General features: G+C 40.1%; 1 protein-coding gene across 1 annotated transcript in view; it reads left to right on the forward strand.

Moving 5' to 3' along the window:
- LOC121276200 (E3 ubiquitin-protein ligase HECW1-like) overlaps nucleotides 1-15,201 on the forward strand; it is a 527,663-nt gene that overhangs the window by 282,052 nt on the left and 230,410 nt on the right. The window lies entirely within an intron of this gene.

The raw sequence follows: 15,201 nt of genomic DNA on the forward strand, positions 1-15,201 counted from the left end.
CAACCTCAGGCAGTTTATTCCAGACCTTAACCGCTCACTTGTGGAAAAGTTTTTCCTCATATCAGTTTTGCTTCTTTTGCCAATTACTTTATATTTGTGCCCTCTCATTCTTGAACATTTCATGAGCGGGAACAGTTTCTCCCTAACTACTCTGTCCACACCCCTCATGATTTTGAAAACCTTTATCAAATCCCCTCTCAGCCTTCTTTTCTCCAAGGAAAACAATTTTAGCTTCTCCAACCTGTCTCCAAAACTGAAGTTCCTCATCCCTGGAACCATTCTCATGGATCTTTTCTGCACTCTCTCCAATGCCAGTGTGGAGTCCAGCTGAGGCTGAACTAGTGACATAACCTCTTTGCTCTTGTACTCTGTGCCCCTTTTAATAAAACCCAGGATGCTGTATGCTTTTTTAACTACTCTATCAACCTGTCCTGCCACTTTCAACGACTTATGCACTTATACACCCAGGTCCCTCTGTTCCTGCATCCCCTTTAGAAATTGTATCCTTTGTTTTATATTGTCTCTCCATGTTCCTCCTACCAAAATCACTTCACATTTCTCCTCATTGAACTTCTACTGCCACCCATCCGCTCATTCCACCAACTTGTCTATCACCTTTGGAAGGTCTAAGCTATCGTCCTCAGTTTACAATTCTTCCAAGTTTTGTATCATGCACAAGATCTAGGTTATTAATATATATCAGGAAAAGCCAAGGCCCCAATACTGACCTGTGGGGAACTCCACGACAAACCTTCCTCCAGCCTGAAAAACATCCATTAACCACTACACTCTGTTTCCTGTCACTCAGCCGATTTTGTATTCATGTTGCTATTTTCCCTTTTATTCCGTGAGCTATAATTTTGCTCGCAAGTCTGTTGTGCGGCATTGTAGCAAATGCCTTTTGAAAGTCCACATGCACCAGATCAACGGCATTGCCCTCATTAACCCTCTCTGTTACCTCCTCAAAAAAACTCCAGCAAGTTAGCCAAAGTAATTTTCCCTTAAGAAATCCATGTTAGCTTTCCTTAAATAACACATATTTGTCCACGCATTTGTCCATGTGCCTTTTCATTTTCTCCCAAATTATTGTTTCTAGAAGATTCCCCATCCCCGAAGTTAAACTGACTGACCTGTAGTTGCTGAGCTTACCTTTACGCCCTTTTTTGAACAATGGTTTAACATTTGCAATTCTCCAGTCCTCTGGCACCACCCCTGAGTCTAAGGAAGACTGGAAAATTATGACCAGCACCTCCACAATTTACACTCTCACTTCCCTAAGTATCTTTTGTTATGGCACAGCCGATGGTAAATGCTAAGCTGCTAAAGGGAAACTTGAAACGGTTTCCATAATTGTTTTGCAATTTGTATTTATTTCGGGATGCGTGCCTTGAATTTAGTAGTAATAAGACCACCCAGTCTTATAGGTTTCTTACAAAACTAAATTAAACCTTTACTAATAGAAGAAATGATTCTAAGCAAATACATAGATCTACAAATTACTACTGTGATAACTTGTGAACCTCCTAATTAATCTAACTCCCAGTTACACCTCCATTAAGACTACAGTAAAAAGACATTTGCCCTTGATGGGCGGGTGGGTCCCACCGGCTCGGTGGCGGGCAGGCAGCTGATCGCCGCCGCCGAAACGGGCCCCACTACCATTTTAAGTGGGCGGGCCAATTAAGGCCCTCCCAGCATGACGTGCACCCAGAAACACTGAGCGCTCCCTGTGCAGGCGGGGAGGGGGGGATCCCTGAGTTGGGGCCTGCGTTCTTTCGTGCATGCGTCAGGGAGATTGTTTTAAGTTTTAAACATCTAAATAAAGAAAATAAAAACTTTTAAAACATGTCCCTCATGTGACAGTGCCACATGAGCTGGGACATGTAAATGAATTTTTAAAAAAATTTTATTGCCCGTGGATGAAGTTTCATGAAAAATGTGAAGGCCGCCTGGGCTCTTCACCTGCCCACCAACCTTAAGGTTGGACGGGCAGCTCATTTTATTAGTTCAATTAATTTTTAACAGGCCTTTGACAGTTTGGTGGGTGCACAGCTGAGTCGTCTGCGCGCCCACCGAACTGAAAATCTAAGTGACGCCCATTGACATTGGGACACCCGCCCACCGTCACCACGCGTCATTCACGTGCCAGCGAGCAGGCCTCACCCTCACTCGCCAACCCGAAAATTCTTCCCAAAAACACAGACCCCACTATTACTCTACTTTTCAATACATTCCAATAACATTATGAAAAATATTTGATCTTCCTGACACCTTGCATACATCTTACCTGGTCCTGGTGTCTTATCAACTTCAAGTACTGATAGTCTATCCAATATCCCCTCCTTATCAATTTTAAACCCTTCAGGTGTCTGAATTACCTCCTCTTCCACCGTGACCAAGGTGGCACCTTCTTCCTTGGTAAAGAGATGCATAATATTCATTTGATACATTTAGCTATAGAAACATAGAAAATAGAAGCAGGAGTAGGTTATTCAGCCCTTTGAGCCTGCTCCGTCATTCAATATGAGTATGGCTGATCCTCAATCTCAACGCCGTATCCCGTTCTCTCCCCATACCCCTTGATACCTTTAGAACCTAGAAATCTATCTATTTCCTTCTTAAGTATATTCAGTGACTTAGCCTCCACAGCCTTCTGTGGCAGAGAATTCCACAGGTTCACCATCCTGAGTGAAGAAGTTTCTCCTCATCTCAGTCCTAAATGGTCTACCCCATTTCCTGAGATTGTGACCCCTTGTTCTAGACCCCACCATCCAGAGGAAACATCATCCCTGCATCCAGTCTATCCAGCCCTGTAAGAATTTTATACGTTTCAATGAGATTCCTTCTCATTCTTCTAAACTCCAGTGAAAACAAGCCTATTGGGCCCAATCTCTCCTCACACGACAATCCTGCCATCCCAGGAATCAGTCTGGTGAATCTTCGCCACACTCCCCCCATGGCAAGTATATCCTTTCTTAGGTATGGAGACTAAAACTGCACACAATACTCCAGGTGTGGTCTCACTAAGGCCCTGTACAGCTGCAGTAAGACATCCTTGCTCCTGTACTCAAGTCCTCTTGCAATGAAGGCCAACATACTATTTGCCTTCTTAACTGCTTGCTGCACCTGCATGTTTGCTTTCAGTGACTGGTGGACAAGGACAGCCAGGTCCCTTTGTACATCAACATTTCTACATATATAACCATTTAAATAATACTCTGCCACTCTGTTTTTCCTACTGAAGTGGATAACTTCACACTTATCAATGTCATACTGCATCTGCCATGTATTTGCCCACTCACTCAACTTGTTTAAATCACCTTGAAGCCTCTTAACATCGTCCTCACCACTCACATTTTCACCCAGTTTTGTGTCATCAGCAAACTTGGAAATATTACATTTGGTTGCCTCACCCAAATCATTGACATATATTGTGATTAATTGCGGCCCAAGTACTGATCGCTGCGGCATTCTGCTAGTCTCCGTCTGCCATTCCAAAAAAGACCCATTTAGTCTTTACTCCTACTCTCTGTTTCTTGTCTGCTAACTAATTCTCAATCCATGCCAATATGTTACCCACAATCCCAAGTGCTTTAATTTTACACACTAACCTCTAAAGTGGGACTTTATCAAAAGCTTTCTGAAAATCCAAACGCGCCACATCCACTGGTTCTCCCTTATTTAATCCGCTAGTTACATCCTGAAAACACTCCAGGAGATTTGCCAAACTTGATTTCCCTTTCATAAATCCATGTTGACTTTGTCTAATCCCATTGACATTTTCCAAGTATCCTGTTATCACACCCTTTATAATAGACTCTAACAATTTCCCTACCACTGATGTTAGGCTAACTGGTCTGTGAATCCCTGTTTTTTCCCTCCCTCCTTTTTAAATAGTGGGGTTATATTTGCCACCCTCCAATCTGCTGGGACTGTTCCAGAATCTACAGAATTTTGGAAGATGACAACCAACGCATCCACTATTTCCATGGCTACCACCTTTCGTACCCTGGGATGTAGATTATCATGCCCTGGGGATTTATTGGCATTCAGTCCCACTAATTTCCCCAGCACTTTTCTTTAGTAATACTAATTTCCTTCAATTCTTCCTTCTCACTAGACCCTCAATTCCCTTGCATTTCTGGGAAATTATTTGTGTCTTCTTCCGGGAAGTCAGAACTAAAGTAGTTCACAGAATCACAGAATTTTAACGGCACAGAAGGAGGTGATTCATCCATCAAGTCTGCACCGGCTCTCCAAATGAGCATTATGACCTAGTGCCATTGCTCTGCCTTTCCCTCGTACCCCTGTACATTGTTTCTATTCAAATAATCATCTGATACCCTCTTGAATGCTTCGATTGAACCCGCCTCCACCATACTTCCAGGCAGTGCATTCCAGACTCGAACCACTCATTGTGTGAAAAAGTTTTTTCTCATGTCATGTTTGCTTCTTTTGCAAATCGCCTTAAATCTGTGCCTTTTTGTTCTTGATCCTTTTACAAGTGGGAACAGCTTCTCACTATCTATTCTGTCCAGCCCCCTCATGATTTTGAACATCTCTGTCAAATCTCCTCTCAGCCTTCTTCTCTCTGAAGACAACAGTCCAACCTCTCAAATCTATCTTTGTAACTGAAGTTTCTCATCCCTGGAAACATCCTTGTAAATCTCTTCTGCACTCTCTCCAATGTGTTCACATCCTTCCTTTAATGTGGCAGCCAGAACTGTACACGATACTCCAGCTGAGGTCTAACAAGTGTCTTATATAAATTCAGCATAATCTCTTTGCCCTTGTACTCTATGTTCCTATTAATAAAGCCCAGGATACTGTATGCTTTATTAACTGCTCTCTCCACCTGTCCTGCCACCTTCAATGATGAATGCACATATACACCCAGGTCTTTCTGCTCCTGCACACCCTTCAAAATTTCACCCAACCAAAATGCATCACCTCACATTTCTCCACATTGAACTTCATCGGCCACGTATCTGCCCACCCCACCAACTTGTCTATGTCCTTTTGAAGTTCTACACTGTCCTGCTCGCAGTTTACAACACTCCCAAGCTTTGTATCATCTTCAAACTTTAAAATTGTCCCCTGCACTCCAAGATCTAGATTATTAATATATATCAGGAAAAGCAAGAGTCCCAATACCGACCTCTGGGGAACTCCACTATAAACCTTCCTCCAGCCCGAAAAATATCCATTGACCATTACTCTCTGCTTCCTATTTTTCAGCCAATTTTGTATCCATGTTGCTACTGTCCCTTTTATTCCATGAGCAATAACTTTTCTCACAAGTCTGTTATGTGGCACCGTATCAAATGCCTTTTGAAAGTCCATGTACACCACATCAACAGCATTACCCTCATTGACCATTTCTGTTACCTCTCAAAAAACTCCAGCAAGTTATTTAAACATGATTTCCCCTTTAGAAATCCATGCTGGCTATTACTTGTCAACCCATATTTTTCCACATGACTACTAATTCTATCCTGAACTATTGTTACAAGAATCTTGTCCACCACTGAAGTTAAGCCGACTGGTCTGTAATTTCTGGGCTTATCCTTACAACCTTTTTTGAACAAGGGTGTAACACTTGCAATTTTCCAATCCTCTGGCACCTCCCCTGAGTCTAGGGTAGACTGAAAAATTATGGCCAGTACCCCTGCAATTTCTACTCTCCCTTCAATATCCTTGAATGCGTCTTGTCCAACCCCGGTGCCTTGTCAACTTTAAGTACCAACAGTCTATTCAACACTTGCTCTTTATCAATTTTGAACCCTACTAATAACAGAGTTGCCTCATCTGTCATCATGGCCCGTGTAGCTTCTACCTTTTTGGTAAAGACAGATGCAAAGTATTCATTTAATACCTCAGCCATGGCCCCTTCATCCGTGTGTAAATTCCCTTTTAGGTGCCTAATCAACCCTCCTCCTCCTTTTACTAACCTTTTCCTATTTATATACCTGTAGAAGACTTTGGGATTCCCCTGGCTGTCAGTCTTTTCTCATAATCCCTCTTCGCTTCTCTAATATGCTTTTTCACCTCCCCTCTGAATCTTCTGTATTTTCTACCTGGCATCTGTCAAAAACACACTTTTTCTTCTTTACTTTAATCTCTATCTCCTTTTTCATCCATAGAACTCTGGATTTTTTTGCCCTATCTTTCCCTTTCGATGGGATATACCTTGACTGTGCCTGAACCAATTGTTTTTTGAAGCTAGCCCATTGTTCAGCTATAGTTTTTCCCACCAATCTTTCATTCCTTATCTGGCCCAGCTCTGCTCTTGCTCTGTTGAAGTTAATTTTTCTTACTCTGGATTGTCTTTCATCCTTTTCTGTCACATCCTAAAATGTACAATACAATGATCACTGCCTCCTAAATGTTCCCCCATTGATACTTGATCTACTTGGCCCACCTCATTTCCAAGATTTATAAATGAGATGGGCCAAGTTGGATAGGGTACATACTGCTGCAGAAAACTTTTCTGTACACAATCTAGGAACTTTTGCCTCTCTCCGCCCTTCTCACTACCAGTGCCCCAGTCTACATTTGGGTAATTAAAGTCACCCATTATAACTACTCTATAATGCATGCATCTCTATGCAATTTCCCTGAAGATTTGTTCTTCTATGTCCTTACCACTAGTTGACAGTCTAAAAACTACACCAAGCAATGTCATTGCACCCTTTTTATTCCTTCGATCTAGCCAAATTGGTTCTGTCCTTGATGCCACTGTCTCTTTTTCCAGCACTGCAATGTTCTCCTTAACCTATACTGTTCTGTTGTTTAATTGCTCTGTTGTTTAGTTGTTTAATTGCTCTGCCATTTCCATTCTCCCATTTTGGACTGTAAGGGACCTACATTTGTCTTCACCAATCTTCTTCTTCTTATAAACCTAGAGAAGTGTTTACAGTCCTCTTTTATGTTCCTTGCAAATTTAATCTCATACACTATTCTTTGCCTCTTAATCAATCTCTTGGCACCCTTTGCTCCCAATCCTCAGGCTTGCTACTTTTTCTAGCAATTTTATATGACTCCCCTTTGGATCTAATACTATCCTTAATTTCTTTTGTTAGTCATGGTTGGCCCGCTTTTCCTGTTGTGGCTTTGCACCAGAAAGGAATACATAATTCTTGCAATGCATAAATTTGTTCCTTAAATATTAGCATTGCCTATCTGTCATCATGCCTTTTAATGAAGATCCCCAATCTATCTGAGCCAACTCGCACCTCATACCTTTGTAGTTTCCTTTGTTTAGATTTAGGACCCTAGTTTTAGATTTCCAACCTAAGGAAGAATTCTATCATGTTATGGTCTCTGTTCCCTAAAGGACCCCACACAACAAGATTATTAATTAACTACTTCTCATTGCCCTCTGCCTCAATGTGTAAACCTCCTTTTTGGTCCCTAATCAGCCATACTCTCCTTTTACCACCCTTTTACTATTCATGTCTACAAAAGACGTTGTGATTCCTTTTTATGTTAGCTGCCAGCCTCTTTTCACATTTCCTCTTTGCTTCTCTTATTTGCTTTTTTACCTCCCCTCTGAACTTTCTATGTTCAGCCTGGTTCTCAATTGTAATTTCCACCTGACACCTGTCAGGTGTCATTTTTTCTCCCATATCTTAATTTCTATCTCTTTTGTCATCTGGGGAGCTCTGGATTTGTTGGCCCCACATTTCCCTCTCAAGGGGATATACCTTAACTGTTCCTGAACTATCTCGTCTTTGAAGGTAGCCCACTGTTCAGCTACCATTCTTCCTGCCAACATCTGTGAGTTTATTCTGCCCAGATCTATTCTTACCCCATTAAAGTTGTCTTTCCCTCAGTTAATTGTTTTTAACCAGGTCTACCAGTGCCTCCTTTCTCATTGGACTGGAAACATACCACTGTCGAAAATTTTTTTGAACACATTCGAGGAACTCTTGCCCCTCTCTGTCCTTTACACTGCTACTATCCAAGTCTATATTTGGGTAATTAAAGTTCCAGAACCAGAATCAAACCTGAAACAAAATCAAAAGCACAGTCTATTATAACAACTTCTTGAAACTGTTATTCATCCTCAGGTGAATTGTGCTCAAACCCTTTAGATTTTGAAACTCAGCCAAGCATTCATAATGGCCAGAGCTATCCAAACAGCTCTCTCGGAAGCAAACTACAGGTTCTCATTTCAATTTCAAATTAGAGTACTTTTCAATCAATGTAAGGAAGCAGATGGTTAGATCTTTTTTCAAATGTCAAAACCAGGCTTTTTTTTGTATCAGCCAGAGCCATTTAAATCACAGTAGAAAAGATGACAGAATAGTTTGAAACATTTTCGTTGCATTTTGGTGCTTTCTATATTGTAAAAGCACTGTAATGCATGTGAACAATTACACAAGGCTGGTCAAGTAAAAGTCAACTTACCTTTAAAGGCAGATCCTTATATTGAATCATTGCATTAAAATGCAACTACATTACAATATAGCACCTTATAGTGACATTTGAAGGTGTTAAAACAGTTTACACTTACAGACTCAACAGCAGACTTTCTATATTTTTTCAATAACTGTCAAGCTTGGTGTGCTTTTAATGGGCTTCCAAAACTCCTCACCACTAGCTGAAACTGGTTTGTGGGAGGAAATCTGATTCTAAGTGGGGAACTTGACCTCAGCAGGGCGGGTGTGTAAACTAGGCATTCCCGACCCACAAAATGGGCAGAGGAAAATTGTCCAGGGTCGGGAATGTGACAGAAAATTGGATTTCTTCCAATAAAAAACAAAGTATGGCCATTTGCACACTGAAATAAGCCTCTGAACCTGAAAAACAATTCATCCCTAGAATCATAGAATGGTTACAGCACATTCAGCCTATTGTGTCTGTGCCTGCCCTCTGCAGGAGAAACTCATCGAGTGCCACACCCCTGCCTTTTTCCTGTAGCCGTGTACATTTTTCAGTTTCAGATAATGTTCTGGTGTGCTTTTGAAAGCCTTGATTAAACCTGCCTCCACCACATTCTCAGGCAGTGCATTCTAGATCCTAACTACTCGCTGCGTTTAAAGGTTTTCTCTCATATTGCCATTGCTTCTTTTGCCAATTATCTTAATTATGTGCCCTCTTGCTCTCGATGCATCCGCCAGTGGCATCAGTTTCTCCCTATTTACTCTGTCCAGACCCCTCATGGTTTTGAATTCCTCTACCAATTCTCCTCTCAGCCTTCTCTTCCCCAAGGAGAACAGTAGCAGCTTCTCCAATTTCTCGACTAAGTTTCTCACCCCTGGAACCATTCCTGCGAACCTTTTCTGCACCCTCTCTAATGCTTTCAAATTCTTAAAATGTGGTGCTCAGATGGGACACAATACCCCAGTTGAAGCCAAACCAGCGTTTTCTCCAGGTTTAACATAATTTTCTTGCTTTTGTACTGTGTCCCTATTTATAAAGCCTAGGATGCCATATGCTCTATTAACTGCTCTTTCAACCTGTCCTGCCTCCTTCAATGATTTATGCACACATACACTCAGGTCCCTCTGCTCCTGCACCCCTTTTAGAATGTACCCTCTTGTTTATATTGTCTCTATTACGTTCTTCCTATCAAAATCAGTCACTTCACACTTCCCCACACTAAATTTCATCTGCCACTGGCCTGCCCATTCCACTAACCTGTCTGCCCTTTTAAAGTTCTACATTATCCTACTCCCAGTTCACAATACTTTCAAGTTTGATATCATCTACAAATTTTAAATTTGTGCCCTGCACACCAAGGTCTAGGTCATTAAGGGTCCTAACACTGACCCCTGGGGCTGAATTTTCCCCCCATCGGGGAGGAAGTTGAAGAGTGGGTGCGCAGACATCAGTTAAGGCCTGCCCAGCATGACGTCCTCAGGGATGCCTCAGGGAGATCAGCTGTACATTAAAAAATATTAAAAATAGAAAAAAAATTCCGATATGTCCCCTCATGTGACACTGACTTGGGACATGTCCATAACTTTTAAAAACACTTTAATTAAATTTTTTAAAACCCACTTGAAACCTCATCCCACATGTGGATGAGGTTTCATGCTTTTTCTAATGCCCGCCGGGGCTCCTGGCCTGCCCACCAACCTTAAGGTTGGACAGGCAGGTCCTTTAATTACTTTAACGACTCTGTCAATGGCCTCAGTTGGTGATTTTGGCTGAGTCCCCGCCTACCTGAAAATTTAAATGGGGCGCAGTGACGTTGGGAGTTACGTCCGACGTCACCACGTGTCATTTTATGCATCGGTGAGCGGGCCCTGCCTCCCACTCGCCCATGGGAAAATCCTGGCCCTGGGGAACTCCACCATAAACATTTTCCGATTTGAAATATAACTGCCAACCACTATTTTCTGTTTCCTGTCACTCAACCAATTTCGTATCCCTGTCGCTACTGTCCCTTTTATTCCGTGAGCTCTAACTTGGTTCACAGGTCTGTTGTGTGGCACTGTATCAAATGCCCTTTTAATTTATTTCCACATTCCCTTTTAGCATTTCTTATTCATTTATTTGTATCCCTTTGTTGCTTTGATAGCTTTCCCAGCCCACTGGATTACCATTTTTCTTTGCATTTCTGCAAGTCTTTGCTTTGAGTTTGATATTATCTTTTGCCTCACTTGTTGACCATACTTGCTTAATTGCACAAGTGGAACCTTTGCTTCTTAGGGCTATGTTCTGGTTTTGTATTTCAGCAAATACTTATTCCAATACTTTCCATTGTTTGTAGCTTTATCCACTAACAGGTGAACCCAGTTTACAGTGGTCAAAGTTTACTGTAAAGTTAAAACCTTGGTTTGTGACTCTCCCTTCTCCTTCTCGAACCTAATATGAAATACAGCCTTATCATAGTCACTTTTCATATCATTTTCTTAGTGTCAGACTGTTAATGGATTCTGGATTGTTATTCACTCAAATCAGTATGTTTTCCTGTTGGTTCTAAAACATTGTTCTAGAAAACAGTTCTGGATACATTCTAGAAATTCACTGCCTTACTTCTTGAGATATTCTGCTTTTCCTTGGCTTATGTGAAAATTAAAATCTCCAATTATAACCAAGTTGTTTTTGCTACATGCATCCCTGATCTCTGTACTTAAAAATCCCTCAAAACATCACTCCATGAAGAGATTTGCAAACAGGTCCTACCAGAGTCTTGCATTTTTTACTACTGCTTAACCTTACCCTTATTGTTTCCACTGCTTGAGCAGTTACTGAAATCCCTTTTTTCTACTTTGATAACTGTGCCCTTTATTAATATTACTACTCCCCCTCCTGTCTCAATTTCTCTGTCCTTTCTAAAGATGCTGTAGCCTAGAATATTTAGCTCCCACTCATACTTAGGGGTGAGCCAGGTCTCTATAATTATTAATACATATTAACTTTCACATAGCATAGTTTTGCATTACGGTATGCACTATGCGATGAGAAATTAACTGGTGTTGCATAAATCTTAACTTGATTGGAATATCTAGACTTGTGATTTGTTAATGAAACCAACTGGGGAATAGCTACTGGTGTTTGCAGTGACAGAAATTAAATTATGCAATAGAAAAATTATTGAGATGTACACTTGAATTTTTTTCCTTTTATCTCTCCTCCAAAAACACTGTTGTTCTCCTTTTCCCACCACACTAGTTCTCTGCATTTCTTAACCCATTCTAACTGCTTTGCTACTAAAAGATCAGTGGTACTGTTGCTAAAGGAACATTTTTGCAATTTGTCACAAACTCTTGTACAAGAGTATGTATTACCATAAGGAACTAGTTACAGTTCTCCTAATGGCTAAGGTATGTGGAAAGAATCTACAAATCCTTAACATAACATGTCCCATTGAGCCCAGATGAGATCATAATCATAAACCTTCTTCACTAACTACTAACACGGAAATCTCTTAGAACCTAACAAATGTATAAGAAGCTAAATTTGTAGAATAAGAATATTTGAGAGATTGCCAAAGTTAATATAATGCACTGAAGGCCAGATCTGTAAGATCCCAGTGGGAGGTTTTCTGAGACTCAAGCCATATGTGATCCAATGTTACAAAGTCTCTGGTCCACTTCACCTCAAATATTAACTACATAAATTTAGTTTTGACAATTTTATGATGCTACACTTCAATCGGTGAGATAGACTAATAACTTCTGTCTGTGTGTGTTCAACAGCAGTTTCCCAGCCTGCATCATTCTCCTCCAAACATATGGGAGAATCAGCAACAAAATGTAAGGCAGAAGATGTCAATTGATTCCCAGCATATCTATTGTTTTTCAGTCAGTGTAACTCACTTGTGCAATATCTCTGTTTGTGCTCATCTAAATGCAATGCTAAATTCCTAGTAAAAATACCATTTGAGAATATATACTGTGAGAAATATGTTTATACTTCCTTGATCTCGACCTCTGAAGAGTTCTCTATAACCCTGAAATGCTGGGAAGATTTCTTCTATTTGTTATATGTAATAAAGTCATAAACGTGTATAAACAACATGTTTATAATTTTGCTGCAATAATTTCCCCTTCTCCATATTTACTGCAGTAGAAAGCAAGGGCCAATTCCACACTAAAATGTTTGCCATGTTGCAGTTTGGCTGTATGCCATCAATGACAGGAGCAAAATGGGCTTTTCTGTGTGACGGCCAAATTGGCTTTGAATCAGCAACTGAAGAGTTGACAATGATTCCTACAGAAATTTCAATGTGTGCTTGTTACTTTATTTATTAATGTGTTAATATAACTTAATAATTATATTTATTATTTATTTAATATATCTGTGAATCTCCACATTGATTAAGTATTCAAGTCACACTCTTTGGAATGTAAGAAGATAAAACACTCCAGCCTGAGAACCCTCGGCAGCTGCAGCCAATGTTATTGTTTCCCACGCCAAACTTCACTGGGCCCTGGTCTGTCCCATCTCTTCTGCCACTTCTTACCACTGCTTTATGACATTAAGTTCTTCCTTATGCCCATTGTTCTTTGTTAATTCCAAAATGCAAGTTTCAGGTCTGGAGATTAGTGTATGTCATGACACTTGTGCCCCAGTCTACTGTCTGGTCTGAATCTCACTCCATATCCCTGGTTCTTGCTTCATCGTCTGTAAAGAGAGCAGAAGGTACATTTATGAACCAATTCCTTATTGCAGCTGAGTGGACAGTAATAATCTGAAAAATTGTGATGCTTTATATTAGAGCCTCTCACATTCATCTTAACTGTTCTGCCAATATGGAGAACATAGCATGAGCCTCTTACATACAAGCTGGCGTGTGCCTCCCTCCTGCCTCCTGAAGAGAAGTGATTTTGACTGCCTCTATGTTGATGAAAGTCTTCATGAATTTTTCGAAGGGGCTTAATTGTGTTGGTTCTCTTCCAGTGCCACGGTGGATCCTGTTACTCAATGTGCCCTCTTTCCTTAAAGCAATTTAATGGCAGAATCAATTTAATTAAATTATTACTACTGTTTCATGAGTGTTTAATGTATTATCATGGCATTCACCGTATCAATTGGGTAAAAGCACTTTTTTTTAAAAAAGTACTTTGATTAGGACATCATTGCACAATAATGTGTCAGTAATGAACTAAGCATAACTTTCAGTAGTAAGTAAGAAATACTTAAGCTTCTAAATTCAAATATTTGCATCAAGTCCATATGCAAAATTTGCAGTTCCATTTCTTCATTACCTGGGCTACAATCCTTAAATCATGGTACTTCTTTCTAATAATCCAACAAGATCACATTCAGAAAACCTAATCTTCCCACAGTGTAAGTGTTTCTTCACTGTGTATTCTAATTACTTTACTGACAGTCTGTTCTGAAAAAATTGAAATTTAACAGCATGTTTAACTTCATCTTCACAATATAAAGATGAGCCTTAGAGGAGATACACAATGTTTGGTTGACTTCTGCTAAGCAAAATGATCAAATTTGCAGAATTAAATGTGTCAGAAAAATGCTGGTTTGTTGGAGGGGTGATGCCTGCAAATGGAAATGAGTGAACTTTATTTCTCAAGTATGAGAATACAGCAAAACCATTTTGCTGCTTTGATTCAAATGGCCACACTAATCTTTCAGAAGGCATGCACAAAGCTGTTTAATTCCTAACCTACAATTAGGCAGAAAGAACCTGAACTATATATCCTGAAGTATTTTGTAAAATCCAGTACTGGATTATTTCTTGTGTGGAAGTCAGTATATAAAGCTGCTAAGAGGCTAATCGGAATTTAATAACTGTTTGTATTTTTGTATTAATGGAAGTAAATGGCTTTTAATGACCATTCAAATTAACAGAGTTGAATTCACTCATTAATGACGTCCGTGAACTTTTAACAGCTGTGCTATTGATTTACGTTCCTGTATCTAGTTTAACTGATGCATATTTAGCATTTATTACCTTCTAATTGCTTACCTAGCTCTTGCACCCTTATTCTAGTTTCCTGAGGCCAAATACTTGCTGCAGCCAAGATGGTGGATACCCTGCTTTGAAACCTGCTAGAGGTGTGTAATTGTGCCACAATGGCTAACCCTTCCCTTTGGCCAAGTTCTGCCCACAGTAGATGCTGGGTCTTCCTCTGGCATCTACATTCTAGAAACCAGTTTTTCAGGCAGCTCTCGCAGAGCAGAGCGAGTGAGAAGAAAGGATCATGAGGTTGAAAGTGTATTTGCAATACTGTACTCGGGCCTCTCCCAGGCTTCCTTCTGGGATTGCAACAAGATTCTAGCAGGACACTGATTTATTCCACTGTGCTTTATCTCCCAAAGGACATTACCGCAACAATGGAGAAAAGGGGCAATGAAATAAATCAACTTAAAGCCAATAACACAGCCACGAGAAGTACATCTCCAATGAGCCTCTATGCACTCTGTTAATAGTCCATTTAAAACCTTTCCCCAATAACAAATTAACTAAATTAATATCTTAGTCAAAAGAGAGCCTAGATTCTTTTGATCAGCATAATTTTAACAGTGGCAATGAATTTTTTGATATGTTATGACAATCATTAATAAAAGCGATTGGAAAATATGGACTCAAGTTTAAATTATTTCTTCTCCATTAAAAATGCTTCTTTTTTTACAATCATAATGTTTGCTCTCTGGCATTTTTCAATATTACTTCTTACAATATCAACATTTCCAACCTAACTAGACTTTTACAAAATGGCATATTTGGTTTAATTTGATCTTTATTTGATCTTTGGTTTTACTTTCCATAGATTT

This window comes from Carcharodon carcharias, chromosome 3 (genome assembly GCF_017639515.1).
Source record: "Carcharodon carcharias isolate sCarCar2 chromosome 3, sCarCar2.pri, whole genome shotgun sequence".
Taxonomy (NCBI): Eukaryota; Metazoa; Chordata; class Chondrichthyes; order Lamniformes; family Lamnidae; genus Carcharodon; species Carcharodon carcharias.